Source organism: Pan paniscus, chromosome 21 (genome assembly GCF_029289425.2).
Source record: "Pan paniscus chromosome 21, NHGRI_mPanPan1-v2.0_pri, whole genome shotgun sequence".
Taxonomy (NCBI): Eukaryota; Metazoa; Chordata; class Mammalia; order Primates; family Hominidae; genus Pan; species Pan paniscus.
Window position 1 is genome coordinate 4,390,357 of NC_073270.2, and position 25,429 is coordinate 4,415,785.

At 42.6% G+C, this 25,429-nt stretch overlaps 1 long non-coding RNA gene across 1 annotated transcript in view; it reads right to left on the reverse strand.

Moving 5' to 3' along the window:
* The window catches only part of LOC103786580 (uncharacterized), a 53,409-nt gene that overhangs the window by 6,299 nt on the left and 21,681 nt on the right, over positions 1–25,429 (reverse strand). Inside the window, exon 3 of the long non-coding RNA XR_004668271.3 lies at positions 262–389. This is a non-coding gene — a long non-coding RNA (uncharacterized LOC103786580). The remainder of the gene's footprint in view (positions 1–261; positions 390–25,429) is intronic.

Sequence of the window (25,429 nt, forward strand, 5' to 3'; positions counted from 1 at the left end):
CTGAGGTGGGAGGATCGCTTTAGCCTGGGAGACAGAGACTGTGGTGAGCCAAGATCGCGCCACTGCACTCCAGCCTGGGCGACAGAGCAAGGCCCTGCTGTCTCAAAATATTAAATAAATAAATACATTTATTTCCATGGAGAAACAATAAAGAGAAACATCAAAACTCAGATGGCAAACCTCCTCAGCCCTTCCTGAACCTTTTTCCTCCCCAGCATTCCAACATTTCTCTCAAAAACTCTCAAGCCTGCCCAGCTTTACCTCTAGCCTCCCTCTTGCATTTCCCACTCAGCAAAGCAAAAAGGTGGCTGCATTCGAACTGAGTTTCGATTCCAGCTCTAACTTCAATGTCCATGTTCCTAACCACTCTGGTTCCCAGAAGGGTTTTTCTAGGAAGAAAAATAAGGGAAGGGCATTAGAAATAGAGAAAACAACAAATGCAAAGACGTGAGGGTTTGACAGAACCTGGCTGCCTCTGAGGGAGTGGAGGGACAATGGTTCAGCGGGGCTAGAGAGCAAACTTCCTGGGAAAGCAGGCGGCAGGGTGAAGCAGGAAAGGAGTTCGTAGCCAGTGTGTAGAAACCCATAGGCCATGTCAACAATTTTGAATTTCTCTACAACAAAAAATTTTAGGCAGGGGAGAAAGTTGCTTGTATCTGAATTTCCAAAAGACTCTTTAGTGAAAGAAGTCATTGTATTAAAAAGAGACTTGCACTGGAATATTTATTGCAGCACTGTTCACAATAATCACAAAGACAGGGGATCAACCTAAGTGTTTGTCAAAGGAGAATTGGATAAAATGTAGTATGTGCATATACATGGAATACTGTAATACTTAGCCATAGAAAAGAATGAAGTCATATCTTTTGCAACAACATGGATGGAACTGGAGGCCATGATCCTAAGTGAAATAACTCAGGAACAGAAAGTAAAATGCCGCATGTTCTCACTTATTAGTGGGAGCTAAATAATGTGTACATATAGACACAGAGTGGGATAATAGACATTGGAGACTACAAAAGGTGAGAGGGTGGGAGAAGGGTGAGGATTGAAAAATTACCTATTGGGTACAATATTCACTATTCAGATGATGTGTACACTAACAGCCGAGACTTCACTGCTATGCAATATATGCATGTAATAAAGCTGCACGTGTACTCCATGTATATATAATAGATAGTAAAATGTATTACATATTAAAAATGTATAATATATTAAACATATATAATATATTGTATATGTTATATATAACATATGTCATATATTATACATGTTAATTACATTAACATAGTTATATATTATAATATATATTATAGATTATAATATATAATCTATAATATATTTTTATATAATTTGTTTTTCTAAATATATTTCACATATATTTTATATAATTATGTATTAATATATAATATATATTTTTATTATATATAAATATGTGTTTATATATATTACATATATATTTTTTAAGACCATTTGGTAGCTTAGCAGACACTGTTAGTGTTCCTTGGCACTTACCATTTCCTTGCACACTGGGTCAGGAGGCTAGAAGAGCTGGGGAATTAATGCCTGCTAGGAGCTGAGCTCTCAGTCAATGACTGAAGGAAGTTGCGTAAATACCCCAGCTTCTCACTTGTCAGGTAGGATAACTCTGGGACACACATTCTGTAGCTATTCTAAGGGTTTCCCAGCAGGATTAAGCTCCAGTTGCCCATTTGCTTGATAATGTGCAATCGACTGCTTTCCCTTCCTTGAATCTCTTCCCCACTCTGCTGCTGGTTTTCCTAGGATTACCTCCCACGTAAGGTACTTGCACTCAAATCCTTACCTTAGGTCCACTACTGAGCAGCAGGAGGAGGGGGACTATGAACTAAAACAGACAGAATAAGAAGTAATAAATACGATGAGTATTAGAATGCTCATTACAACATTGATTCTTTCCAAGTTACCCTGTGAATTAAATGCAATTTCTAACAAAATCCCAACAGAATATTTTAAAAGGAACTTTAAAAACGGATCCCTGGCAGGGTGCAGTGGCTCACGCCTGTAATCCCAGTACTTTGGGAGCCTGAGGTGGTTGGATCACCTGAGGTCGGGAGTTGAGACCAGCCTGACCAACATGGAGAAACCCCGTCTCTTCCAAAAATACAAAATTAGCCGGGCATGGTGGCGCGTGCCTGTAATCCCAGTTACTTGGGAGGCTGAAGTAGGAGAATCGCTTCGACCCCAAAGGCAGAGGTTGCAGTGAGCCGAGATTGTGCCATTGCACTCCAGCCTGGGAGACCGAGCGAAACTCCATCTAAAAAAAAAAAAAAAAAGAAAGAAAGAAAAAAACCCCCTGTTCCCTAAGGTCATTCATAGGAAAGTTCTTTGCGGAAAAGATGAACAAGGAGAGAGAACTTGCCCTACCAGATAGCAGGATTTACTATAAAGCTATTAGCAATTAAGATTTACTATAGGCCGGGTGCGGTAGCTCACGCCTGTAATCCCAGCACTTTGTGGAGGCGGGTGGATCACCTGAGGTCAGGAGTTCAAGACCAGGCTGGCCAACCTGGTGAAACCCCGTCTCTACTAAAAATAAAAAAAATAGCTGGGCATGGTGGCGGGTGCCTGTAATCCCACCTACTCAGGAGGCTGAGGCAGGAGAATCACTTGAACCCAGGAGGTGGAGGTTACAGTGAGCTGAGATCACGCCACTGCACTCCAGCCTGGGCAACAGAGTGAGACTTTGTCTCAAAAAAATAAAAATAAAAAAGAGATACCATTATACCCATTAATTTGAGAAAAGAATTTTAAGTTCGATATTATTTAATGTTACCAGGAGACCAGCTTGGCCAACATGGTTAAACCCCGTCTCTACTAAAAATATAAAATTAGCTGGGCATGGTGGCAAGCACCTGTAATCCCAGCTACCTGGGAGGCTGAGGCAGGAGAATCGCTTGAACCTGGGAGGCAGAGTTTGCGGTGAGCCATTGCACTCCAGCCTGGGCGACAAGAGCGAAACTCAGTCTCAAAGAAAAGGTCAAATATACGGAGACAGAGAATAAAAGTGGCTACCAGGGATAGGGTGATGAGGAAGAAATTGAGAGAGATGTCAAAGGATCCAGAGTAGCAAATATGTAAATTGAACAAATTTCAAGATCCAATGTGTGATTCCTTAAGGAATATAGTTTTTTGGTTTTGGGGGTTTTTTTGAGACAGAGTCTCGCTCTGTCACCCAGGCTGGAGTGCAATGAAGCAATCTCAGCATTTCAACCTCTGCCTCCAGGGTTCAAGGAATCCTCCTGCTTCAGCCTCCCAAGTAGCTGGGACCACAGGTGTGTACCACTATGCCCAGCTAATTTTTGTATTTTTACTAGAGACAGGGTTTCACCATGTTGCCCAGGCTGGTCTTGAACTTCTGGGCTCAAGCGAGTCTCCCCCCTTGGCCTCCCAAAGTGCTAGGTTTATGGGCATGAGCATTTGCCCCTAGCTGAGGACTATAATTAGTAATTTATTTTATCAGGATTTTTGCTAAATGTGCAGAGTATAGTTGCTCTTGCCACTGTGGGAAAAATGGGTAGCTATGTGAGATGACGGCTACGTTAATTGGTTTCACTATGATAAATATTTTACTATCTATATATACATGTATCTCATAACATTACACTGTACATCTTAAATATTCACAATAAAATTCATTAAAAAAAGAATTAGGATAGGCAATTCACAGATGAAGAAACTCAACATATGTAAATATGCTCAATATCATTAACAATGATGGAAAAGACAAGTTAAAAACAATGAGATGCCGGCCAGGCACGGTGGCTCATGCCTGTAATCCCAGCACTTTGGGAGGCTGAGGCCAGTGGATCACGAGGTCAGGAGTTCGAGACCAGCCTGACCAACGTGGTGAAACCCTGTCTCTACTAAAAATACAAAATTAGTTGAGTGTGGTGGCACATGCCTGTAATCCCAGCTACTCGGGAGGCTGAGGCAGGAGAATCGCTTGAATCTAGGAGGCAGAGGTTGCAGTGAGCCGTGATTGCGCCACTGCACTCCAGCCTGGGCGACAGAGCAAGACTGTCTGAAAAAAATAAAAAAAAAAAAAGAGATACCATTATATCCATTAATTTGAGAAAAGAATTTTAAGCTTGAGATATTATTTAATATTGCCAGGATATGGAATGGGAACTCTCATACACTTCTGTGGGAAGTATAAATTGGTATAACCGCTTTGGACAGCAATTTTATAATATGTGAAGTAGAAGATACATTGGCTGGATATGGTGGCTCATGCCCATAATCCTAGCATTTTGGGATGCTGAGGCAGGAGGATTGCTTGAGCCCAGAGTTAGAGAGCTGCTAGAGACTAGCAGCCTAGGAAACATAGCAAGACCCTGTCTCAAAAAAAAATTAAAAAGATACATATATGTCCCTAAAACCCAGAAATTCCACTTCCAAAGAAACTCTCGGCTGGGCATGGTGGCTCACGCCTGTAACCCCAGCACTTTGAGAGGCCAAGGCAGGCAGATTGCTTGAGGTCAGGAGTTCGAGACTAGCCTGGGCAACATCAGGAAATCTTATCTCTGCAAAAAAATACAAAATTAGCTTGGCGTGGTGACATGTGCCTGTGGTCCCAGGTGCTCAGGAGGATAGTTGGAGCCCAGGAGGTCGAGACTGCAGTGATCCGTGATTGTGCCACTGCACTCTAGCTTGGGCGACAGATTGAGATACTGTCTCAAAAAAAAAAAAAAAAAAAAAAAGAAGCTCTTGCATATGGAAACATGTGAAGTAAAACCAAAGATGTTTATCCATGTTCTTTGTAATAGTGAAACTGGTGGGGAGCGGGTGGGGCGGGGGGCAGGGATTTAATATCCATCAAGGGGGTCTCAAATGTGAAACATAAACCAAACATGGAAGAGTTATACAATGTAATATTATACAATTAAAATGAATGAATATGGTTGAATCTTAGAAACACAGGGTTTAATGAGCTACAAAAGAATATTTATAATTTGACACCATTAATATAAATTAAAATAAACATAACCAAAACAATACTATGTACATAGCAAAGGTATAAAAACCATGAGTGGTTGTTCAGACTGGGAAGGTGAACTCAGTAAGTACATTTTCATCTGCAATTTTTTATTATTTAAATTTTATTTATTAATGTTTTTAAGAGACAGGGTCTTGCTCTGTTGCCCAGGCTGGAGTGCAGTGGTATAATCATAGCTCACCGAAGCTGCAACCTCCCAGACTCAAACAATCCTCTCACCTCAGCCTTCTGAGTAGCTTGGACTACATGTGTGCACCACCACACCTGGCTAGTTTTTAAAATTTTTGTAGAGATGGAGTCTTGCTATGTTGTCCAGGCTGGTCTTGAACTCCTGGGCTCAAGCAGTCCTCCCATCTCAGCCTCCCAACATGTTGGGATTACAGACGTGAGCCACCATGTCTGGCCTCAATTTTTATTTCCTTAAAAACAGGTTTGATACAAATATGACAAAAATATCAACATTTGTTCATTTGGATGATTGGTACCCAGGTGTTCGTTATATTGGCCTTTTTTCTTATCAGCATATTTAAACTTTTTCAAATAAAGGAGTACTTCTAAATCACTACAAAAATATAAACACCCCCATCAAAAATGGCCAAATGATACAAAAAGCTAATTTGTTGCTAGAAAAAGGGTCTTGATCCAGACCCCAAGAGAGGGTTCTTGGATCTCATGCGGGAAAGAATTCAGGGTGAGTTGTAGAGGACAGTGAGAAAAGACCATTTGTTAAAAGCTACTGTTACAGAATTGGGGGTTCTCAGGAAACAGGAGGAACGTGCTCACTTTTAACCTCTTCTTATATAGGAGTCTTATCTATGTAAAAGGTAAACTAAATTATGGTTACGTGCAGGTGGGCTGACAGCATGACAAAATTTAGTACTTTGCTGATTTAAAGAAGGCTATCCTTGGCATTTTAGTGCATCACTTAAAAAATATATTGTTATGTGATATTGGGACGTGTGTACATTCTGCCATTGCAGGAGTTTGTCCTTGCAAAAAAATACAAAATTAGCTTGGCGTGGTGGCATATGCCTGTGGTCCCAGATGCTCAGGAGGATAGTTGGAGCCCAGGAGGTCGAGGCTGCGGTGATTCGAGGCATTTTAAAGCTTTCTTTCTTTTTTTTTTTTTTTGAGACGGAGTCTCTCTCTGTCACCAGGCTGGAGTGCAGTGGTGCAATCTCAGCTCACTGCCACCTCTGCCTCCTGGGTTCAAGCGATTCTCCTGCCTCAGCCTCCTGAGTAGCTGGGACTACAGGCGCACGCCACCATGCCCAGCTAATTTTTGTATGTTTGGTAGAGACGGTGTTTTACTATGTTGGATAGGATGGTCTCGATCTATTGACCTCTTGATCCGCCCACCTAGGCCTCACAAAGTGCTGGGATTACAGGCCTGAGCCACTGCGCCCTGCCCATTTTAAAGCGTTTTTAAGCTGTTTCCTCAACTGTAAACATCTTATGACCACCGGCCGGGTGCCCACCACCACACCCGGATAATTTTTGTATTTTTAGTAGAGTTGGGGTTTTGCCATGTTAGCCAGGCTGGTCACGAGTAGCTGCGATTATGGGCGTGCGCCACAGTGTCTGGCTAATTTTTGTATTTTTAGTAGCGACGGAGTTTCATCATGTTGGCCAGGCTGATGTTGAACTCCTGACTTCAGGTGATCCACCCGCCTCAGCCTCCCAAAGTGCTGGGATTACAGCCGTACTTTGCTAGTTTTAAAATGGATTTGATTTTTAAACGGTGTCACCCTGGCTCCCCTATGCTCCTGTTTCCCTAATAGATTTATAGAGGAAGAAATACAGATGGCTCAGGAAGAGAGGAAAATACATACAACCTAACTAGACACCAGGAGAAGGAAAATGGAAACAGCAGTGAGCTGCCTTTTTGCTTATTAAGTTGACCCAACCAGGCCGGGCGTGGTGGCTCACGCCTCTAATCCCAGCATTTTGGCCAAGGCGGGTGGATCACCTGAAGTCAGGAGTTCAACACCAGCCTGGCCAACATGGTGAAACCCTGTCTCTACTAAAAATACAAAAAAATATATATATATATATTAGCTGTGCATGGTGGCTCATGCTTGTAGTCCCAGCTACCTGGGAGGCTGAGGCAGGAGAATTGCTTGAAACCAGGAGGCGGAGATTGCAGTGAGCCGAGTTCTGCACTCCAGCCTGGGCAACAGAGTGAGACTCCACCGAAAACAAACAAACAAAATTGACCCAACCAAAAAAAATAATAATAACTCATGTGGAGACACGAACACTGCTATCTACTAAATGGAGTATAAATGGGTACAATTTTGCGAAAGGGTGTTTTGGTAAAATATATGCAGCACATTCTTAAACTCACTTTCAATCTGTCTTAAATATTGGATTGGTTAGGATTACATTACTCTGAATAAGTTTTACCTTGTAAGAGTTAATTAACAGTAATTTGATGCAGGTAGAAGATTGTACCTTTCCATGTGGAAGGCGTGGTGACTGGGGTTCACAGTGACCTCAGAACCAGACCCCCTTTGAACTGTGGCCCTTTTGGCCTTCACTCTCCAGATCGCCTCACAGTTTCGTTCCTGCCCCAGCCATTACACTTGCATTCAAGCCGGCAGGATGAAGGAAAGGGAAAAGAAGGGGCAAAGAGTAACACCAGCTGTCTCTTAAGGAAGATTCCCGGAAGCTTCCATGTGATATGTCTGCCTTCATCTGGTGTCTAGAACCTAAATGTATGGCCCTGCTTAGTTAGAAGGGAGTCTGAGAAAGGTAGTTTTGATTCTGGACAGCTAAGCTATCTTGTTTGTTTTTCTTCTGGGTACAAGAAGGAGAGAAATGACCGGGCACAGTGGCTCACGCCCATAATCCCAGCACTTTGGGACGCTGAGATGGGTGGATCACTCGAGGTCAGGAGTTCGAGACCAGCCTGGCCAACATGGCAAAACCCCACCTCTACTAACAATACAAAAATTAGCTGGGTGTGGCGGCGGGTGCCTGTAATCCTGGCACTTTGGAAGGCAGAGACAGTCGGATCACTCGAGGTCAGGAGTTTGCAACCAGCCTGGCCAACATGGCAAAACCCCATCTCTACTAAAAATACAAAAATTAGCTGGGTGTGGTGGTGGGCACCTGTAATCCCAGCTACTTGGAAGGCTGAGGCAGGAGAATCGCTTGAATCTGGGAGGCAGAGGTTGTAGTGAGTGGAGATAGCACCACTGCACTCCAGCCTGGGTGACAGAGAGAGACTCTGTCTCAAAAAAAAAATTAAAAAAAAAAAGTACGAAAGAATGGATATTAGGAAATAGCAGTATTTGCTGTGGGTGTGTACTTTAATTTTGGTCTGGTCTTTCACGAGCCATATATATAGCACAGAAGTCCCTAACCTTTTTAGCACCAGGGATCGGTTTCCTGGAGGACAGTTTTTCCACAGACCAGGGTGGGGGGATGGTTTCAGGATGATCCAAGTACATTACATTACGTTTATTGTGCACTTTATTTCTATTATTATTACATTGCAATATATAATGAAATAATTATACGACCCATCATAATGTAGAATCAGTGGGAGCCCTGAGCTTGTTTTCCTGCAACTAGACGGTCCCATCTGGGGGTGATGGGAGACAGTGACAGATCATCAGGTATTAGATTCTCATAAACAGCACGCAACCTAGATCTCTCTCATGCGCGGTTCATAATAGGGTTTGCACTCCTATGAGAATCTATGCCGCCGACAGGAGGTGGAGCTCAGGTGGTAATGCTCGCTCGCCTGACACTCACCTCCTGCTGTGTGGCCCGTTTCCTAACAGGCCACAGACTGGTACCGGTCTGTTGGTGTTAAGGCCATCCTGTCCAGATGGCCTTAACCAGCCAGGGTGTCAACCCCCAGCTGTTGTGAATTTTAGTTGCTCTCGGATCACAACTTCCCCTTTCTCCAGAGAACTGTTCTTGGTCTACAGCTGTCTGTCACCTTACCAAGAAATGTCGGGGAGGTTACACCTGTTCTAGGGGAGAGGAAGACAGCCAATGACTTACCAACACAAGGTCAAAAAGCCCAGCTCTTGACTCAAGGGAGACATCCCTGGAGTACAATTCTTATTCCAATTTCCCACGTGATCAGACTAGATTCCAGCTGAAACCACATTCTTCACTCCCTCCCTGATATATATGATTCATTCCTGCTCCTTTCCTTCCTATTTTCTATACTTGTCTCACTTCTTGACATGTTCCTCTTGAGAACACACTCTTCATAAATTATGTACACAAGAATCCCCATCTTGGGCTCTGCTTCTAGAGAACATGACCCAAGACAAGTCCGCAGTTACTGAGTAGCAAGGCAAAAAAAGTAAGTTTCAGTCCTGTCCAACGACCGTAGTCTAATACTAAAATTTGGTCAGTCCTTTAGGTAATGCCTAGTCTCTGTAGTAGATTGGATATTGTTCCCAATTCTTCACTCCCTCCCTGATATACATTATTCATTTCCACCCCATTGACTTTGAACTTAGCTCTAAGACTGACTTTGGCCCATGGAATGTTAGTGGATGTGATGTGAGCCAAGGCTAAAAATGTGCCTGCGTGGTTTGGTTTGGCTCTTGTAATCCCATCTTCTGTTATATAAAGAGCATGTCACAGTCACTGCCGGTCCTAGAATGAGAAGACTTGTGGAGTGGACTTGAATCCCGCTCACAGCCTTGAGCCAAGCCCAGCTGATTCTAGTTGAAGCCAGAGCCCCGCAGCTGAACCTGCAACCTATGAGTAGAGAATCAACGCTTGTTGTAAGTCCTTTTATTTCGATGTAGTTATGCAGGAGAAGCATGACTAGTAGAGTCTTTTAAAAATAAATACTCAGGGCCGGGCGCGGTGCTCACGCCTGTAATCCCAGCACTTTGGGAGGCCGAGGCGGGTGGATCACAAGGTCAGGAGATCGAGACCATCCTGGCTAACACAGTGAAACCCTGTCTTTACTAAAAATACAAAAAATTAGCTGGGTGTGGTGGCCAGTGCCTGTAGTTCCAGCTACTCAGGAGGCTGAGGCAGGAGAATGGTGTGAACCCAGGAGGCGGAGCTTGCAGTGAGCCGAGACTGCGCCACTGCACTCCAGCCTGGGCGACAGAGCGAGACTCTGTCTCAAATAAATAAATAAACAAATACTCAGATCTTTGGGTTTTTATACTTGTCCCATTTTCAGAGGGTATCTGGATGAACAAGGAGAGGTGGGTTTATGTGTCTAGCTCCTACTTGCTGACGTCTGTCACTGAGGAGATTCATCTTTTTCTGTTTGAGCTGGGTCTGATGACTTAGCCTCTCATTGGCTTTCGCTTGCCTTGTGGACACCTCTGAGTCCTGGTTCTGCCCCCTCTGTTCCCATCCATGCTGATCAGTCCACTCAGCACCCTCTGCGGCCCCAGGACAGACCTACTGACTCTCAGCATTTGCTCTACCAAGGATCATAACAGGAGGCCAGTAGAGGCTGTAACCCTGCTTAGCCATTCTGCACATTACTCTTAACTGGATTCAAGCAGGGCCATTCTACATGGTGGCCTCCTTCCAGAATCCCAAATATGGAATAGATCAAATGCCTCCTGCCCTTGAAGCCCAGTTGAATTATCAAACTACCTCTGCTTCTTCATGATTCAGTCTAGAACAGAGAGACTAGGGCCCATGTATTCCATACTCATTCTCTGCTACCTCTCCCTCATTTTCTTCTCCATCATACCCTCAGGCCTAGGCCTAGGTTTTGAAAGCACACTATGGAAGAAATGCTCCAACCTCAGAGTCTTCATATGTCAAATGAAAACTAAAGGAATTTAGAAAACGATTTTCCTCTTGACAACATCTTGCTTTGGAGCCTATTGATTTGCAGTAAAACTCCATTGTGAATGTCCAAAGCTGCAAAAAAAAATTCCTCTTTGCTTATCCCCTGCAATATATCAAATCCTCCCCACCACCTTGATGGAATGGATAAGTTGTGATAGACATAGAGATATGCGGCCCAGATCTCCCTTCAGGGAAGAACTTGCTGCCTGGCTGCAGAGAATGTGGTCAGTCCCTCCAAAGGTAGCCAGTATGCAATGACTGAGTCGGGTGGAGGCATAAAGGCCTCCCTCTTTGGGGTCAACATGGGACACTTTAATGAGCAATTCTCACTCAAAAACTCCCTGCCGTGTTGGCTGAGGCTTTATTAGGCCTGCATCACAGTTTAACTTCTTCCTCTCCCTAGTTTGGCTTCTGCCCCCTTCTTTTCCATAATAAGCATGTTTTGTTTGTTTGTTTGTTTGCCTGCTTGCTTGCTTTTTGAGACAAGGTCTTGTTCTGTCACCCAGGCTGGAATGCAGTGGCATGATCATGGCTCATTGCAACCTCGACCTCCTGGGCTCCAGTGATCCTCTCACAGAGTTGGAATTACAGGCATGAGCCACTACACCTAGTCTTGAAATCTTTAAAGATTTGAAGTATGGAATTGGAAAAGAGGAGACAAAATTATCTAGATTTTCAGGGGATATCAACATATACTTGCAAACTGCAAGAAAACCTTGTGGTGGATAGAAAATACTCATTTCCACCCTCTCCAGAAACCTCACTAAAAAGGTGGTAAAGAGTTTTCTTAAAGATATAAAAGACAAAGATAAAGGATATGAACAAAGTGTACATATAAAAAATGTTGAGCTGAGTGTAGTGGCTCACACCTGTAATCCCAGTACTTTGGGAGGCCAAGGCGCATGGATTGCTTGAGCCCAGGAGTTCAAGACCAGCCTCATCAACATAACAAGACCCTGTCTCTACAAAAAATTTTTAAAAAAATAGCTGGGCATGGTGTCACATACCTATTATCCCAGCTGCTCAGGAGGTTGAGGCAAGAGAATTGCTTGAGCCTGGGAGGTTGAGGCTACAGTGGGTTGTGTTGGTGCCATTGCACCCCAGCCCTGGTGACAGAACAAGATCCTGTCTCAAAAAAAAAAAAAATATTAAATGAAAAAAGCAAGATGGAGAACACTGTACCTAGCATGCTATCATTAGTATAAACAAAAGACAGGTACAGTCTGGATAACTGTGGGGAGCAGGAGGTCCCCAGGAAGGCCTGTTTTCCAAGGAAAGAGGAGGAACAGAGAGGACAGTGAGGGTGAGGGCGGCTGCTGTCTCCTAAATCTGTCACCTCCCCTTCTCTGCTCTGGCAGCCATTATGTCCATGGGTCTCTGGCTTGTCTTGTGCAATACTTCCTTGTGTTAAACTCCAAGATATCAATGGGCTGATGAGAGTTCCAGCGTGAGCTACATGACTGGATGGGTGCTTGGAATAAGAATCCCATGCCCCAGAGAGCAAGACCAGCAAGACAATACTGACTAAGCCACTTTCCCCTGTAAGCCACCCTGGACCCACTTCTCAGTCCTAAGGAGAGAGACTAATGACATAAACTGGATGATGGTCACACAAAAATCTTGGTGAGATGCTGGAAGTCTAAAGTGGTCCCTTTGGGATCATAATGTAAGAAAGTGGCTTCAAGGCATATTTCAGCATAGAGTAACCTTGGCATTGGAAGCACTTTGCAAAAACATAAGAGGCCATGCTAACTCTTTTCATACAACAGAGGCCTGGCAGGTGACATTTCCAGACGGAGAATGGAAGATTCTGAGAGCACTGCACAAGAGTCTCCCTTAGACACTTCTAGAACATATAGGAGGCTGTGGTAGAAGGGAACTGAAAGTTCAAAGTGTTGATCATGTGCACTGACTAAGCCTTTGTATTTAAAATCAAGATGACATCATAACGACCTCATTTTCTTTCTTTCTTTTTTTTTTTTTTTGAGACGGAGTCTCACTCTGTAGCCCAGACTGGAGTGTAGTGGCGCAACCTCGGCTCACTGCAACCTCTGCCTCATGGGTTCAAGCGGTTCTCCTGCCTCCCCAAGTAGCTGGGATTACAGGCATAAGGCACCGCACCTGGCCAACCTGATTTTCTTAAAAATAAATCTGGGTTTAGATTATTGGTAGAAACATTAAGTGATGTTGTGTCTTCTCAGTGCAACACACCAGTCAATTTTCACATTGATGGTGATGCTAAGTGTAATCTGATGGTCAACGTGGTGACCTTCAGCTCTCTCTGTGGTAAAGATACGTTTTCCCTTTTGCAATTACTAAATAGCCTGTAGGGTGATACTTTCAAACCTTATGAATATCATTTTTCCCAACCCCTTTTATCCTAATGGTTTTACATTCCATTGATGATGCCTGCCCGCATCAATTATTAATAGACTGGTCATAAAATGATGATTTTTCCATTTCTATCATTCCATCTACATTCACCATTTGGCATTCTTTTATGAAGAAGAGCTTTCTTTTCTTTTCTTTTTTGAGATTGAGTCTCACTTTCTTGCCCAGTCTGGAGTGCAGTGATGCCATCTTGGTTCACTGCAACCTCTGACTTCCACGTTCAAGCAATTCTCCTGCCTCAGCCTCCCAAGTGGCTGTGATTACAGATGGGCATCAGGACGCCTGGCTAATTTTTGTATTTTTAGTAGAGATGGGTTTTTGCCATGTTGGCCAGGCTGGTCTTGAACTCCTGACCTCAAGTGATCCACCCACCTCAGCCTCCCAAAGTGCTGGGATTACGGGTGTGAGCCACCTCACCTGGCCCTCTTTTCTACCCCCTTTAAAATTTTTGGTGTTGGCCAGGTGCAGTGGCTCACGCCTGTAATCCCAACATTTTGGGAGGCTGAGGTGGGAGGATTGCTTGAGCCCATAAGTTCGAGACCAGCCTGGGCAACATAGCAGGATCTTGTCTCTATTAAGAAAAATAATAATAAAATAAAATACCATTGTTGGTTGTTTTATTTATTGTGGTGGTTGTTGTTTTGAGACAGAGTCTCTCTCTGTTACCCAGGTTGAAGTACAGTAACATGATCATAGCTCACTGTAACCTCGAACTCTTGGGCTCAACTGATACTCCTGCTTTGGCGTCCCAAAGTGCTGCAATTACAGGTGTGAGCACAGGCCAAAATTTTTGGTGTTAATATCAATAGAGACACATGGATTCCTTTTGATTCAATATATAATAATCTATTCCTGCATTATTCATATGAGGCTGAGATTGTCCCAGATTTTGACATGAGGGCCTCCATAAAAATGTAGATTCCAAGCCACCTTCTCCCTCTCCTCCAGTGGGGCCTGGGATTCTGCATATATAACTACCACTAAACTAAAATCTGAAACACCCACTAAATCTGAAAAGTTGAGGCAAGGCCCTTGCCAAGGACCAGCTGAGGAGTTTATGTTAAGAGTGGTTTCACACCCACCAGGCAATACAGCTAGAACTTGACAAGGGCATCCTCTGAGGCAAAGAAGGCCAGAATGCCAGCAAATGAAGATGCATCTTCTGGAGGTGGAAGGGGGTGAGGAAGAAATGGAGAGGTCAGGGCTGGAAAGGAGATGCTTATGGTTTTTTTCCTGCCTTGGGAAGACTATAGCAGACAAGATACCTACTAATTCTTGCAACATTACAGCAATGGTTTTTCTGAGTAATAGGAACAGTTTGCTTCTATCCCCAAAGATGGAGAGCTCTTTGCTATTTGGAACCAAGTGTTGATGTAGTCAGGAAAAGACCTGGATCAAGGGAGTATATAAAGCACACAAGTGCACACTGTCACTCTTGCTGAACACTCCTGGTGAAATGCAGAAAAGACATGAAAGAGGGAAAGTAATACATCTACAGCAGCATCAGGAAACTGAAAAGCCAAAAGGCCAGGCATTTGATGAAAGTCCTGGACAATAGAGAGCAGGAGGAAATGTAGGATCAAAAAAGCAGAACTGGGCCAGGCTTGTTGGCTCACACCTGTAATCCTAACAATTTGGGAGGCTGAGGCAGAAGGATTGATTGAGGCCAGAAGTTTCAGACCAGCCTGGGCAACATAGTGAGACCCTGTCTCTACCAAAAAATAATATAAAATAAAAATTTTTTAAAAGTGGGGAATTGAGTTCATGCATTTGGGCCTACGTCCTCTCCAAACCTCACTAAAATAACAGTTAAAAAATAAAAAGGACAAAACTCACAAGGACAAAAAGAACAGACATTGAAACAAGATTGAGCTAGTGATGTCGAGAATAAATATTTCAGATGTTCTAGGCCAGGCATGGTGGCTCAGGCCTGTAATCTCAGTATTTTGGGAGGCTGAGGCAGGTGGATTGCTTGAGCTTGGGAGTTTGAGACCAGCCTGGACAACATGGTGAAACCCCATCTCTACCAAAAAAAAAAAAAAAAAAAAATTACAAAAATCAGCCAGGCGTGGTGGCACACACCTGTGGTCCCAGCTACTCAGGAGGCTGAGATGGGAAGATAGCTTGTGCCTGAGAGGTCAAGGCTGCAGTGAGCCATGAACATGCTGCTGCACTCCAGCCTGGGCAACAGAGTGAGACCCTGTCTCAAAAAACCAAACAAAACACATATTTCAGACATTCTCACCTGACACAGGTATTAAAGAGGAAATGATTCCACACTTGGGAAAATGGCAAAATTATGATTGCCTAATTCCTGAGATCTTAGGGGAACACTTTTTCAAACCCTGTTTCAATAAAAGCAGAACCTGCATCCTGGGAATTTACCCTCATGGGACACACCAGGGGAATGAAATTCCATTGCCACAATGTATGTAATCAATCCATAATGATTGAAGAAACAGACAGTTTTATGGTTCTATAAAGTTACAGTTTAACTTTAGAGACTAATAGGTTCTATGTTTTTATAGCCTGGTTGTGTGGTTAAATACAATGATATTATTGCCCTGTGGAAAATTAATCAGTCTTGAATTTTACCCAGCAAATTGTCCTTGGAATTCCTTTAACTCTAGCTCTGTTCGTTTGTGCGAGCACACGAGGGTACACACACACACACACACACACACACACACACACAGAGTTTTTCTTTTTTTTTTTTTGAGACGGAGTCTCGCTCTGTCGCCCAGGTTGGAGTGCAGTGGCGCGATCTCGGCTCACTGCAAGCTCCGCCTCCCGGGTTCACGCCGTTCTCCTGCCTCAGCCTCCCGAGTAGCTGGGACTACAGGCGCCCGCCACCACGCCCGGCTAATTTTTTGTATTTTTAGTAAAGACGGGGTTTCACCGTGTTAGCCAGGATGGTTTCGATCTGACCTCGTGATCTGCCCGCCTCGGCCTCCCAAAGTGCTGGGATTACAGGTGTGAGCCACCATACCCTGCCGTAACTGTTATTATCTTGAAAGCGTGTGTTTTTATGGGTACTGGGACATCTGAACTCTCTGACGGAGGAGTGCGTCCTTGTAGGTGTCTTTATGGTCTTTCCTCAACTATAAACATCTGTAATCATGGGTAGTGACTGGCAAGGAATGTGCCCTGTTAGTCTCCAGATGGAGCTGAACTTTTAATTTGGCTCTTCTAGGCTCCTGCTTCCCTAACACAAAGTCACAAGTTTCTGCATTGAAAGGTCTTACCAGGAACCCAGAACAATGAATTAATTAAAAAATATCCACACAGGCTGGGCACAGTGGCTCACGCCTGTAACCTCAGCACTTTGGGAGGCTTAGGTGGGAGGATTCCTTGAGGCCAGGAGTTTGAGACCAGGCTAGGCAACATAGAGAGACCCCATCTCTACAAAAAATTTAAAACATTAGCTAGGCATTGTGGCATGTACCTGTAGTCCAACTACTTGGGAGGCTTAGGCAGGAGGACTGATTTAGCCCAGGAGTTTGAGGCTGCAGGGAGCTATGATTGCGCCATTGCATTCCAGCCTGGCGACAGAGTGTGACTCTGTCTCAAAATACATATACAAACACACACACACACACACAGAAATTAGTATGAATTCATATTTATGTGTGTGTGTGTGTGCATATACACACACCCACAGATGGGTAAATACAGAAATAACTTTAGAAATAAATGTGTGTCTAAATGGATTAGTATACACATACATATTATTCTAACCCTCTGCTAAGAGATCCAAGAGCAGTGACACCCAATAAAACAAGCACATCCAGTGCCCAGATCTTGGTTTCTAAACCAAGAATGGTTTCTAAATACCATTCTCTGATTTTAAAAAACCAGGGCTTCTTGAAAAAATGACTGAAGCTATTTCAAGGCAAGGAAAATGCAAGATGAGCCCAGAGCACCTGATAGACCAGAAGGCAAGGAAGTACTCAAGAAAAAAAAAAGTCAGAGGGATACCAGAGCCAACTCTGAGGAGTTTCCAATGGCCACAGCCAGACCAATTTGGGAACCAAAATAAATAATGTGGTATTGGATTGTAACCCAAAGTGTAAATAAGTATAGATGAGGCCATATTTACAGAGAGAAAATGATTGAAAAATAAATGACAGAAAAGGGACAAATTTCCTTATAGAAGAATTTCAAATAACATAAGTAGCTATGCTCTCCACCTTGCAAAAAGAAGTTTACTTCTTCTCCCCAACCCCTTTGAGGGTAGGCTGGACTTTGTGGTTCACTTCCAAATAACAGAATATGGAAGTGGGAAAAATGGTAACTGTGTGATGGAGAAACCTGGAAATACCACCTTAACCAAGTGATCATGGTTAACATTATCAGTAATAAGAGTATATTACTTGTGCTATTCTTCTCGAAATCCCATAAGCCCAGTCTAGTCCTGAGAAAAATACCAGACAAATGCAAACTGAGAAACATTCTACAAAATGCTGGATAGTACTCCTCAAAACCGTCAGGGCTATGAAAACAAAACAAGACTGGGAAACTATCACAGACCAGAGGAGACTAAAGGGACAGGATGAATAAATGCAATATGGTGTCCTGGATTGGATCTTGGAACAGAAAAGGGGCATGAGTAGAAAAACTGATGAAATTTGAATGAGGTCTGGAGTTTAGTGAATAGTAACATACCAATATTGGTTTTTTAATTTTCACAAATATACCATGGTAATCTCATATGTTAACATTAGGGAAAACTAGGTGAGGGGTATATAGGAATTCTCTATATTATCTTTGCAACTTCTCTGTAATTTTTTTTTTTAAATAGAGGCAGTATCTCACTCTGTCACCCAGGCTGGAGTGCAGTGGTGCCATCATAGCTCACTGCAGGCTCCATCTCCTGGACTCACGTGATCCTCCTGCCTCAGCTTCCCAACTAGGTGGGACTACAGGCATGTGCTACCACACCTGGCTAATTTTTTTTTTTTTGTAGAGACAGAGTCTCACTATGTTGCCCAGGCTAGTCTTGAATTCCTGGGCTCAAGTGATCCTCCCATCTTGGCCTCCCAAAGTGCTGGGGTCATAGGTGTGAACCACCACGCCCGGCTGTAAATCTTAAATTATTCCAAAATAAAATGTTTCTTCACATAAACAGTTAGTGGCACAACACATAAAATTTCAGAATATTGGAAACAATGGATTGTATGAGCTTCTAGAGAAGAAAAAAAAGTAGGTCACATAAAAACAATCAGGAAACAAAATGGCATCAGACTGCCCATCAGGAGCCCTGAAGCAATCCCCCCCAACCTGGGAGAAATTACAGTCACCTACTTGCCTCAGCCTTGAGCAGGGCAACCTGTCACTGCTTAGGTCACATACTGCTTAGCCCCAGAAGTCACCCTGGACTTCTACATTAGGGCAGCCCTGGCTGTGAACTATGTTTGCATAATGATAATAACATAAGTGCTAAATACCAGCATAATAATATATATTATAACTATTATTTGCTGGGAGTGTGATTGTAGGAGTAAAATTACGTGAGTATGTGAATGTGTCCGTGTGATAGGGAACAAGATAGTGCAAATTAAGTTTATATGGTAAGGAGTCAGATAATATTTAAGAATAAAAAATAAAAAAATAAGACTTCCATATCTGGTAGAAAAGACGAGGTAATTGAATCAATTTATAATGAAACTATTTAAAAATGCTTAAGTATCTGTATCTATTTGTCTCTAGTTCTCCATTTATCTATCAAACTGTATCTATCTATTTATATCCCTAAAAACATTGAACTAAAATCGTAAGGGGAAATACTGAGGTCAAATTTTTCTGTTTTGAGCGTAATATCAGATTACCAAAGCTGCTTCTGTCTTGCTAATACTGCATAGTTGGGCTTTTGTTCAGTGGTGTGGGGAGACAGGGCAAATGGATGAAAGTAGAGACTTAGGCTGGGCACGGTGGCTCACACCTGCAATCCCAGCACTTTGGGAGGCCAAGGCGGGTGGATCACCTGAGGTCAGGAGTTTGAGACCAGCCTGGCCAACATGGTGAAACCCCGTCTCTACTAAAAATAGAAAAATTAGCTGGGTGTGGTGATGGTCGCCTGTAATCCCAGCTACTTGGGAGGCTGAGGCAGGAAAATTGCTTGAACTCAGGAGGTGGAGGTTGCAGTGAGCCCAGATGGAGCAACAGGAGCGAAACTCTGTCTCAAAAAAAAAAAAAAAAAAAAATTTTAGAGGCTTAGGGCTTGTTTAAGGTGGGTAGACTCAAAGACCCTGTTCAAATCAAGCTGGGACCCCCCCCAAAGGCCTATACTCTCAGGATAAAGGTAAATCAGAACCAAACTTGTTCCCTTCCACTACCCCAGGGGAGTTTGGAGAAGGCCGTCTTGGTCCTGAACAAAGAGAAAAAAGAGAAACAAACAAACAAAAAATCTGTCTCTCAGAATTTGTGGCCACCGATCAGTCCTGACTTGTACCCGGAACAGTCTGTGCTACCTGGAGGGGACAGCTGTGAACTTAGTTTGAGGAAGTCATTGAGTGATGAAACAGAAGCAAAATAGAAGGTCTCTCTGGAACTTGATATATCCATTCTGGGCCTTAGGGAGCACCTAAAATACATTTTCAAGGGTGATGACCAGCAGGACGTCAAAGATAATAAACAAGAAAATAAGATAACATGAGAAAGAAACAGCAGAAACAACCAACTCTAGAAACAGATTCACACAGGCTTAGGATATTAGAATTGTCAGACAGATTATAAAAAGTACACTTAAAATATTTAAAGAAATAAATTAAAAGCCTGAAAAATATCTATAAGGGATAGCAAATGCTAAAAGTTGACCAACAAGTTTTAGAAAAATATCAATTAAAGTTTCTGGTAAATAAAACCTAGAATAACTGAAGTTATTCTAATAAGTTATTCTAGTAAATTTTAGAATTTACTAGAATAACTACTAAATATTATATTTACTAGTAATATAATAGTAATATTATAATAGTAATATTTATAGTGTTATATTAGTATATTCAACATCATATTAAATATAATATATATTATATTTACTAGTAATATAGTATTATATTTACTAGAATAATAATTTTCTAGTAAATATTAGTTTACTAGAATAACTGAAGTTATTCAGTTATTAGAGTTTCTAGTAAATAAAAACTGGAATAACTGAAGTTTAAAGCTCAATGAATGCTGGGTGTGGTTCATGCCTGTAATCCCAGTGCTTTGGGAGGCCAAGGTGAGAGGATCCCTTGAGGTCAGGAGTTTGAGACCAGCCTGGGCAATAAAGCGAGACTCCATCTCAAAACAAAACAAAAAAATTAGCCAGGTGTGGTAGCACATGCCTGTATTCTTAGCTACTTGGGAGGCTGAGGTTGAAGGATTGTTTCAGCCCAGGAGTTGGAGGCTGCGGTGAGCCCTGATTGTGCCAATGGACTTCAGCTTGGGCGACAGAGCGAGACTCGGTCTCTAAAAAATAAAAAATAGAATTCAGAAACAAATACTTTGTCATCTATAGACCATAACTAAATGAAAGTATAAGAGGTGTGTTTCTGGTAGAAAGAAAATGACTCTAATATAGAAGACCAGAAATGCAGAAAGAAATAATGAGTAACAAAATGGAACATATGTGGGTAAATATAAGTGTAAAATGTGGGTAAATATTAATGTACATTGGTCATTTAAAATGATAGTCATGATGTTTTGTTGGATAAAAACCATATGTAGGCCGGGTGCGGTGGCTCATGCCTGTAATCCCAGCACTTTGGGAGGCTGAGGCGGGCGGATCATGAGGTCAGGAGATCAAGACCATCCTGGCCAACATGGTGAAACCCTGTCTCTACTAAAAAAAATACAAAAGTTAGCTGGGCGTGGTGGTGTGTGTCTGTAATCCCAGCTACTCGGGAGGCTGAGGCAGGAGAATTGCTTGAACCATGCAGTTGGAGATTGCAGCAGTGAACTGAGATCACACCACTGCACTTCAGCCTGGTGACAGAGCAAAACTCAGTCTCAAAAAAAAAAACAACAAAAAACTATATGTATACGTGCAACAATGGCCGTATGTCAGGTGTGTGTAAAAGGACTTAAAAGTGTTCTAAGGTCCTTGCATTGCCCAGGAGGAGGGTTAATGGATCAATTCACATTAGACTGAATGAGGCAATGATAAACATTATGATTTTGAGGGTCACTGCTAAATTACTAGAAAAAGATTGTTTAACATTCAAATTAGCAGAAACAAAAAATGGAATAATGAACTATATTAATCAGTCAGAAGGAAAGAAAGGAGAGGAAAAGGTGTTAGAAAAGCTGAGACAGGCCAAGCACAGTGACTCACACCTGTAATCCCAGCACTTTGGGAGGCTGAGGCAGGAAGATCACTTGAGGCCAGGAGTTTGAGACCTACCTGGGCAACATAGCGAGACACGGTCTCTATATATTAACAAAGAAAAAGAAGAACTGAGACAAATATAAGACTCATAATTCACAATGATAAAATGTCATTTTGGCTGGGTGTAGTGGCTCACACCTGTAATCCCAGCATTTTGGGAGGCAGGTGGGTCACTTGAGGCCAGTAGTTCAAAACCAGCCTGGCCCACATGGCGAAACCCTGTCTCTGCTAAAAATACGAAAGTTAGCCGGGTGTGGTAGAACATACTTGTAAGCTCAGCTACTCAGGAGGCTGAGGCACGAGAATTGTTTGAACCCAGGAGGCAGAGGTTGCACTCTGTGAGCCGAGATCACACCACTGCACTCCAGCCTAGGTGACAGTGAAAGACTCCGTCTCAGAAAAAAGGCAATTTTCCAGGAAGATGTAATAATTCTAAATTTGTAGGCACCTACTAATATCGTCCTCAAAATAAAATGCTAAATCAACAGAACTAGAAGTAGAAATAGATGTGTCTATGATCATGGTGAGACATTTTAACATATTTCTTGCAGAAACTGACAAAACACATCTACGGGCTTGTTGTTTGCCATTCTTTCTTTCTGCCTATTCTTTTCTTCCTTTCTCTTTTCTACTCTGAAATACAGGGAGCTACATGTCCTAGACTTTGGTTCAGCCGATAGGGGCATTCTCAGAAAACTAGCAGGTAGAGGGGGGAAAGCCATTTTCTCTCTACTTTGAGTGGTGTGTATGTGTTTTCTCCACAGCCCCAGCTTCCACCTGGAAAAAATTAATTAACTAGAAAACAAGCATACAAAAGAGAGGATTAATGAAGCCACACATTGGTTCTCTGAAAAGACTAATGAAATTGATAAACCTTTTGTGATCCTGATCAAGAAAAAAGAGAGTCTCAGGAATATAACAGAGGCATCACTTCTGATCCTATAAATTCTAAAAACTAAAAAGAGGATATTATGGACACATTTTATATCAATCAATTTAAAAATTAAGGTGGAAATCCTAGGGAAAATACAAAAATGATACAAGAAAAAATAGAAAACTTGAAAAACTCCTATAACTTTTAAAGTACCTGAATTCATAATTTAAAACTTCTCTTCAAAGAAAATTTAAGGCTCACATGGCTTTACTGGCAAGTCATATTAACATTTAAGGAATAAATAATTTCAGTCTTACACAGACTCCTTCAGGTAATAGAGAAAAAAGCATTTCCGTAATCATTACAGTAATGGAGCATGATATTGGCTCAAGGTGGGAAGACTCGTTCTACCAGATACCAAGACTTACTAAAAAGTTAGAACCTGGGTGTGGTGGCTCATGTATGTAATCCCAGCACTTTGGGAGGCCAAGGAGGAAGAATCGCTCGAGCCCAGGAATTTGAGGCCAGCCTGGGCAAAACAGCAAAACCCTATCTCTACGAAAAAGAAAAAAAAAACAACCACAAAAATTAGCTGGGCAAGGTGGTGAGTGCCTGTGGTCCCCGTGATTAGGAAGGTTGAGGTGGGAGGATCACGTGAGCCTGGGAGGTGGAGGCTGCAGTGAGTGGTGATCACGCCACCGCACTACAGCCTGGGTGACAGAGCGACACCCTGTCTTAAAAAAATAATAGTAATAAAATAAATTTTAAAAAGTTAGTACTCAAGACAGTATGGCATTGGTGTTAAGATAGAAAACTAGACCATATTTAAACAATTTATGACAAAGATGGCTCTGCAGAGCAGCAGGGAAAGGACAGCCTTTTTGGTTACATGGTGCTGAAACAGAAAAGTTGGTATAGAGAAGTGGTTAGACAGGTGATGGAAATCTGAAAGATCAAAAAGAAGATGAGGTAACCCAGAGAAAAGTAACTCCAGTCTCTTCTAGCATTTAGGGAACAAATGTAGGGGAGGTGGTGCCACCAGAATCTAAGAGTGCAGAGAAAGGAGCTGGGCCCAGGGAGGAGCAACATGTTGCCAGAGCCTCAACTTTGAAGGAGGGGCCTCCACTTCAAAGAGGAAGAAGGAAAGAGAGAAGAAAGGAAAAAGAAGAAAGACTTCTTTCTGCTGCCTTCTGATCTCCTGCCCATGTATCTCTTCTTGGAGAGCCTAATGGGAAACAATCAACAAGGACGGCTGAGAAACATAATTCACAGGCCCCGGTCCCAGTGTTCACAAGCAGAAAATGGAAAGGTAAATTATCAGCACTAGTATCCATATGGAGAAATGAAAATTGACTTCTTTCTCATACCATACACACTGTAACATCTAAATATTAAGGGCAAACAATGAAATGTTCAGAGAAAAAAATGTAGGAAAAATGTTTCACTGTCAAAGAGTAGACAATTTTTTTTTTTTTTAGATGGAGTCTCTCTCTGTCACCCAGGTTAGAGTACAGTGGCACTATCTTGGCTCACTGCAACCTCTGCCTCCCGGGTTCAAGTGATTCTCCTGCCTCAGTCTCCCGAGTAGCAGGGATTACAGAGGTGCACCACCACACCTGGCTAAATTTTGTATTTTTAGTAGAGACGGGGTTTCGCCATGTTGGACAGGCTGGTCTCGAATTCCTGACCTCAAGTGATCTGCCTGCCTAGGCCTCCCAAAGTGCTGGGATTACATGTGTGAGTCACGGCGCCTGGCCTGACAAATATTTCTTAAACAGGTCACAAAAACCACTAACTATAAAGGAAACAATAAATTCAAGGACATAAAAATTAAGATTTTTTTTTTTTTTTGAGTTTGGCTCTTTCCCCCAGGCTGGAGTGCAATGGCATGATCTCGGCTCACCGCAACCTCCACCTCCCAGGTTCAAGCAATTCTCCTGCCTCAGCCTCCCGAATAGCTGGGATTATAGGCATGAGCCACCACGCCCGGCTAATTTTGTATTTTTAGTAGAGACAGGGTTTCTCCACGTTGGTCAGTCTGGTCTCGAATTCCCGACCTCAGCCTCAGGTGATCTGCCCACCTCGACCTCCCAATGTGCTAGGTTACAGGTGTGAGCCACCGTGCCCGGCTTTTTTTTTTTTTTTTTTTTTAAGAGAAAGGTTCTCATGTTGCCCAGGCTGATCTTGAGCTCCTGGGCTCAAGCAATCCGCCTGCCTCAGCCTCTCAAAGTGCTAGGATTACGGTGTAAGCCACTGCACCTGGCCCTGAAAATTAAAAACTTATGTCCACCAGAAGATGACATTGAATAAAGAGGTAAGCCAGAGAGTGGAAGATATTTGCCATATATATGTCTGAGAAAGGACTTGTATCCAGAATACCTACTCATTTTTCTATTGAGTTGTTTGCTTTTGTCTAATTGATTTGTTAATTTATTATTTATTTATTTATTTTATTTTTATTTTTATTTTTTGACATGGAGTCTCGCTCTGTCGCCCAGGCTGGAGTGCAGTGGTGCGATCTCGGTTCACTGCAACGTCTGTCTCCCGAGTTCAAACGATTCTCCCGCCTCAGCCTCCCGAGTATCTGGGATTATAGGCGCATGCCACCATGCCAAGCTGATTTTTGTATTTTTAGTAGAGACAGGGTTTCACCATGTTGGCCAGGCTGGTCTCGAACTCCTGACCTCAAGTGATCCACCCACCTCAGCCTCCCAAAGTGCTGGGATTACAGACATAAGCCACTGCACCCAGCCAATTTGTTAATGTATTTAAAAGTCAAGAATTGGCACTATAGGCCAGGCGTGGGTGACAAGAGCAAAACTCTGTCTCAAAAAAAAAAAAAAATTGGCACTATAAGCATGTTCCTTGGAACTATGGATGTAAATGCAAGGAGAAATAATTTTAGCACTCACCTTGGGTGGGATTGGGAAAGGGAGTTTTTCTTTTCTTCCTTCCC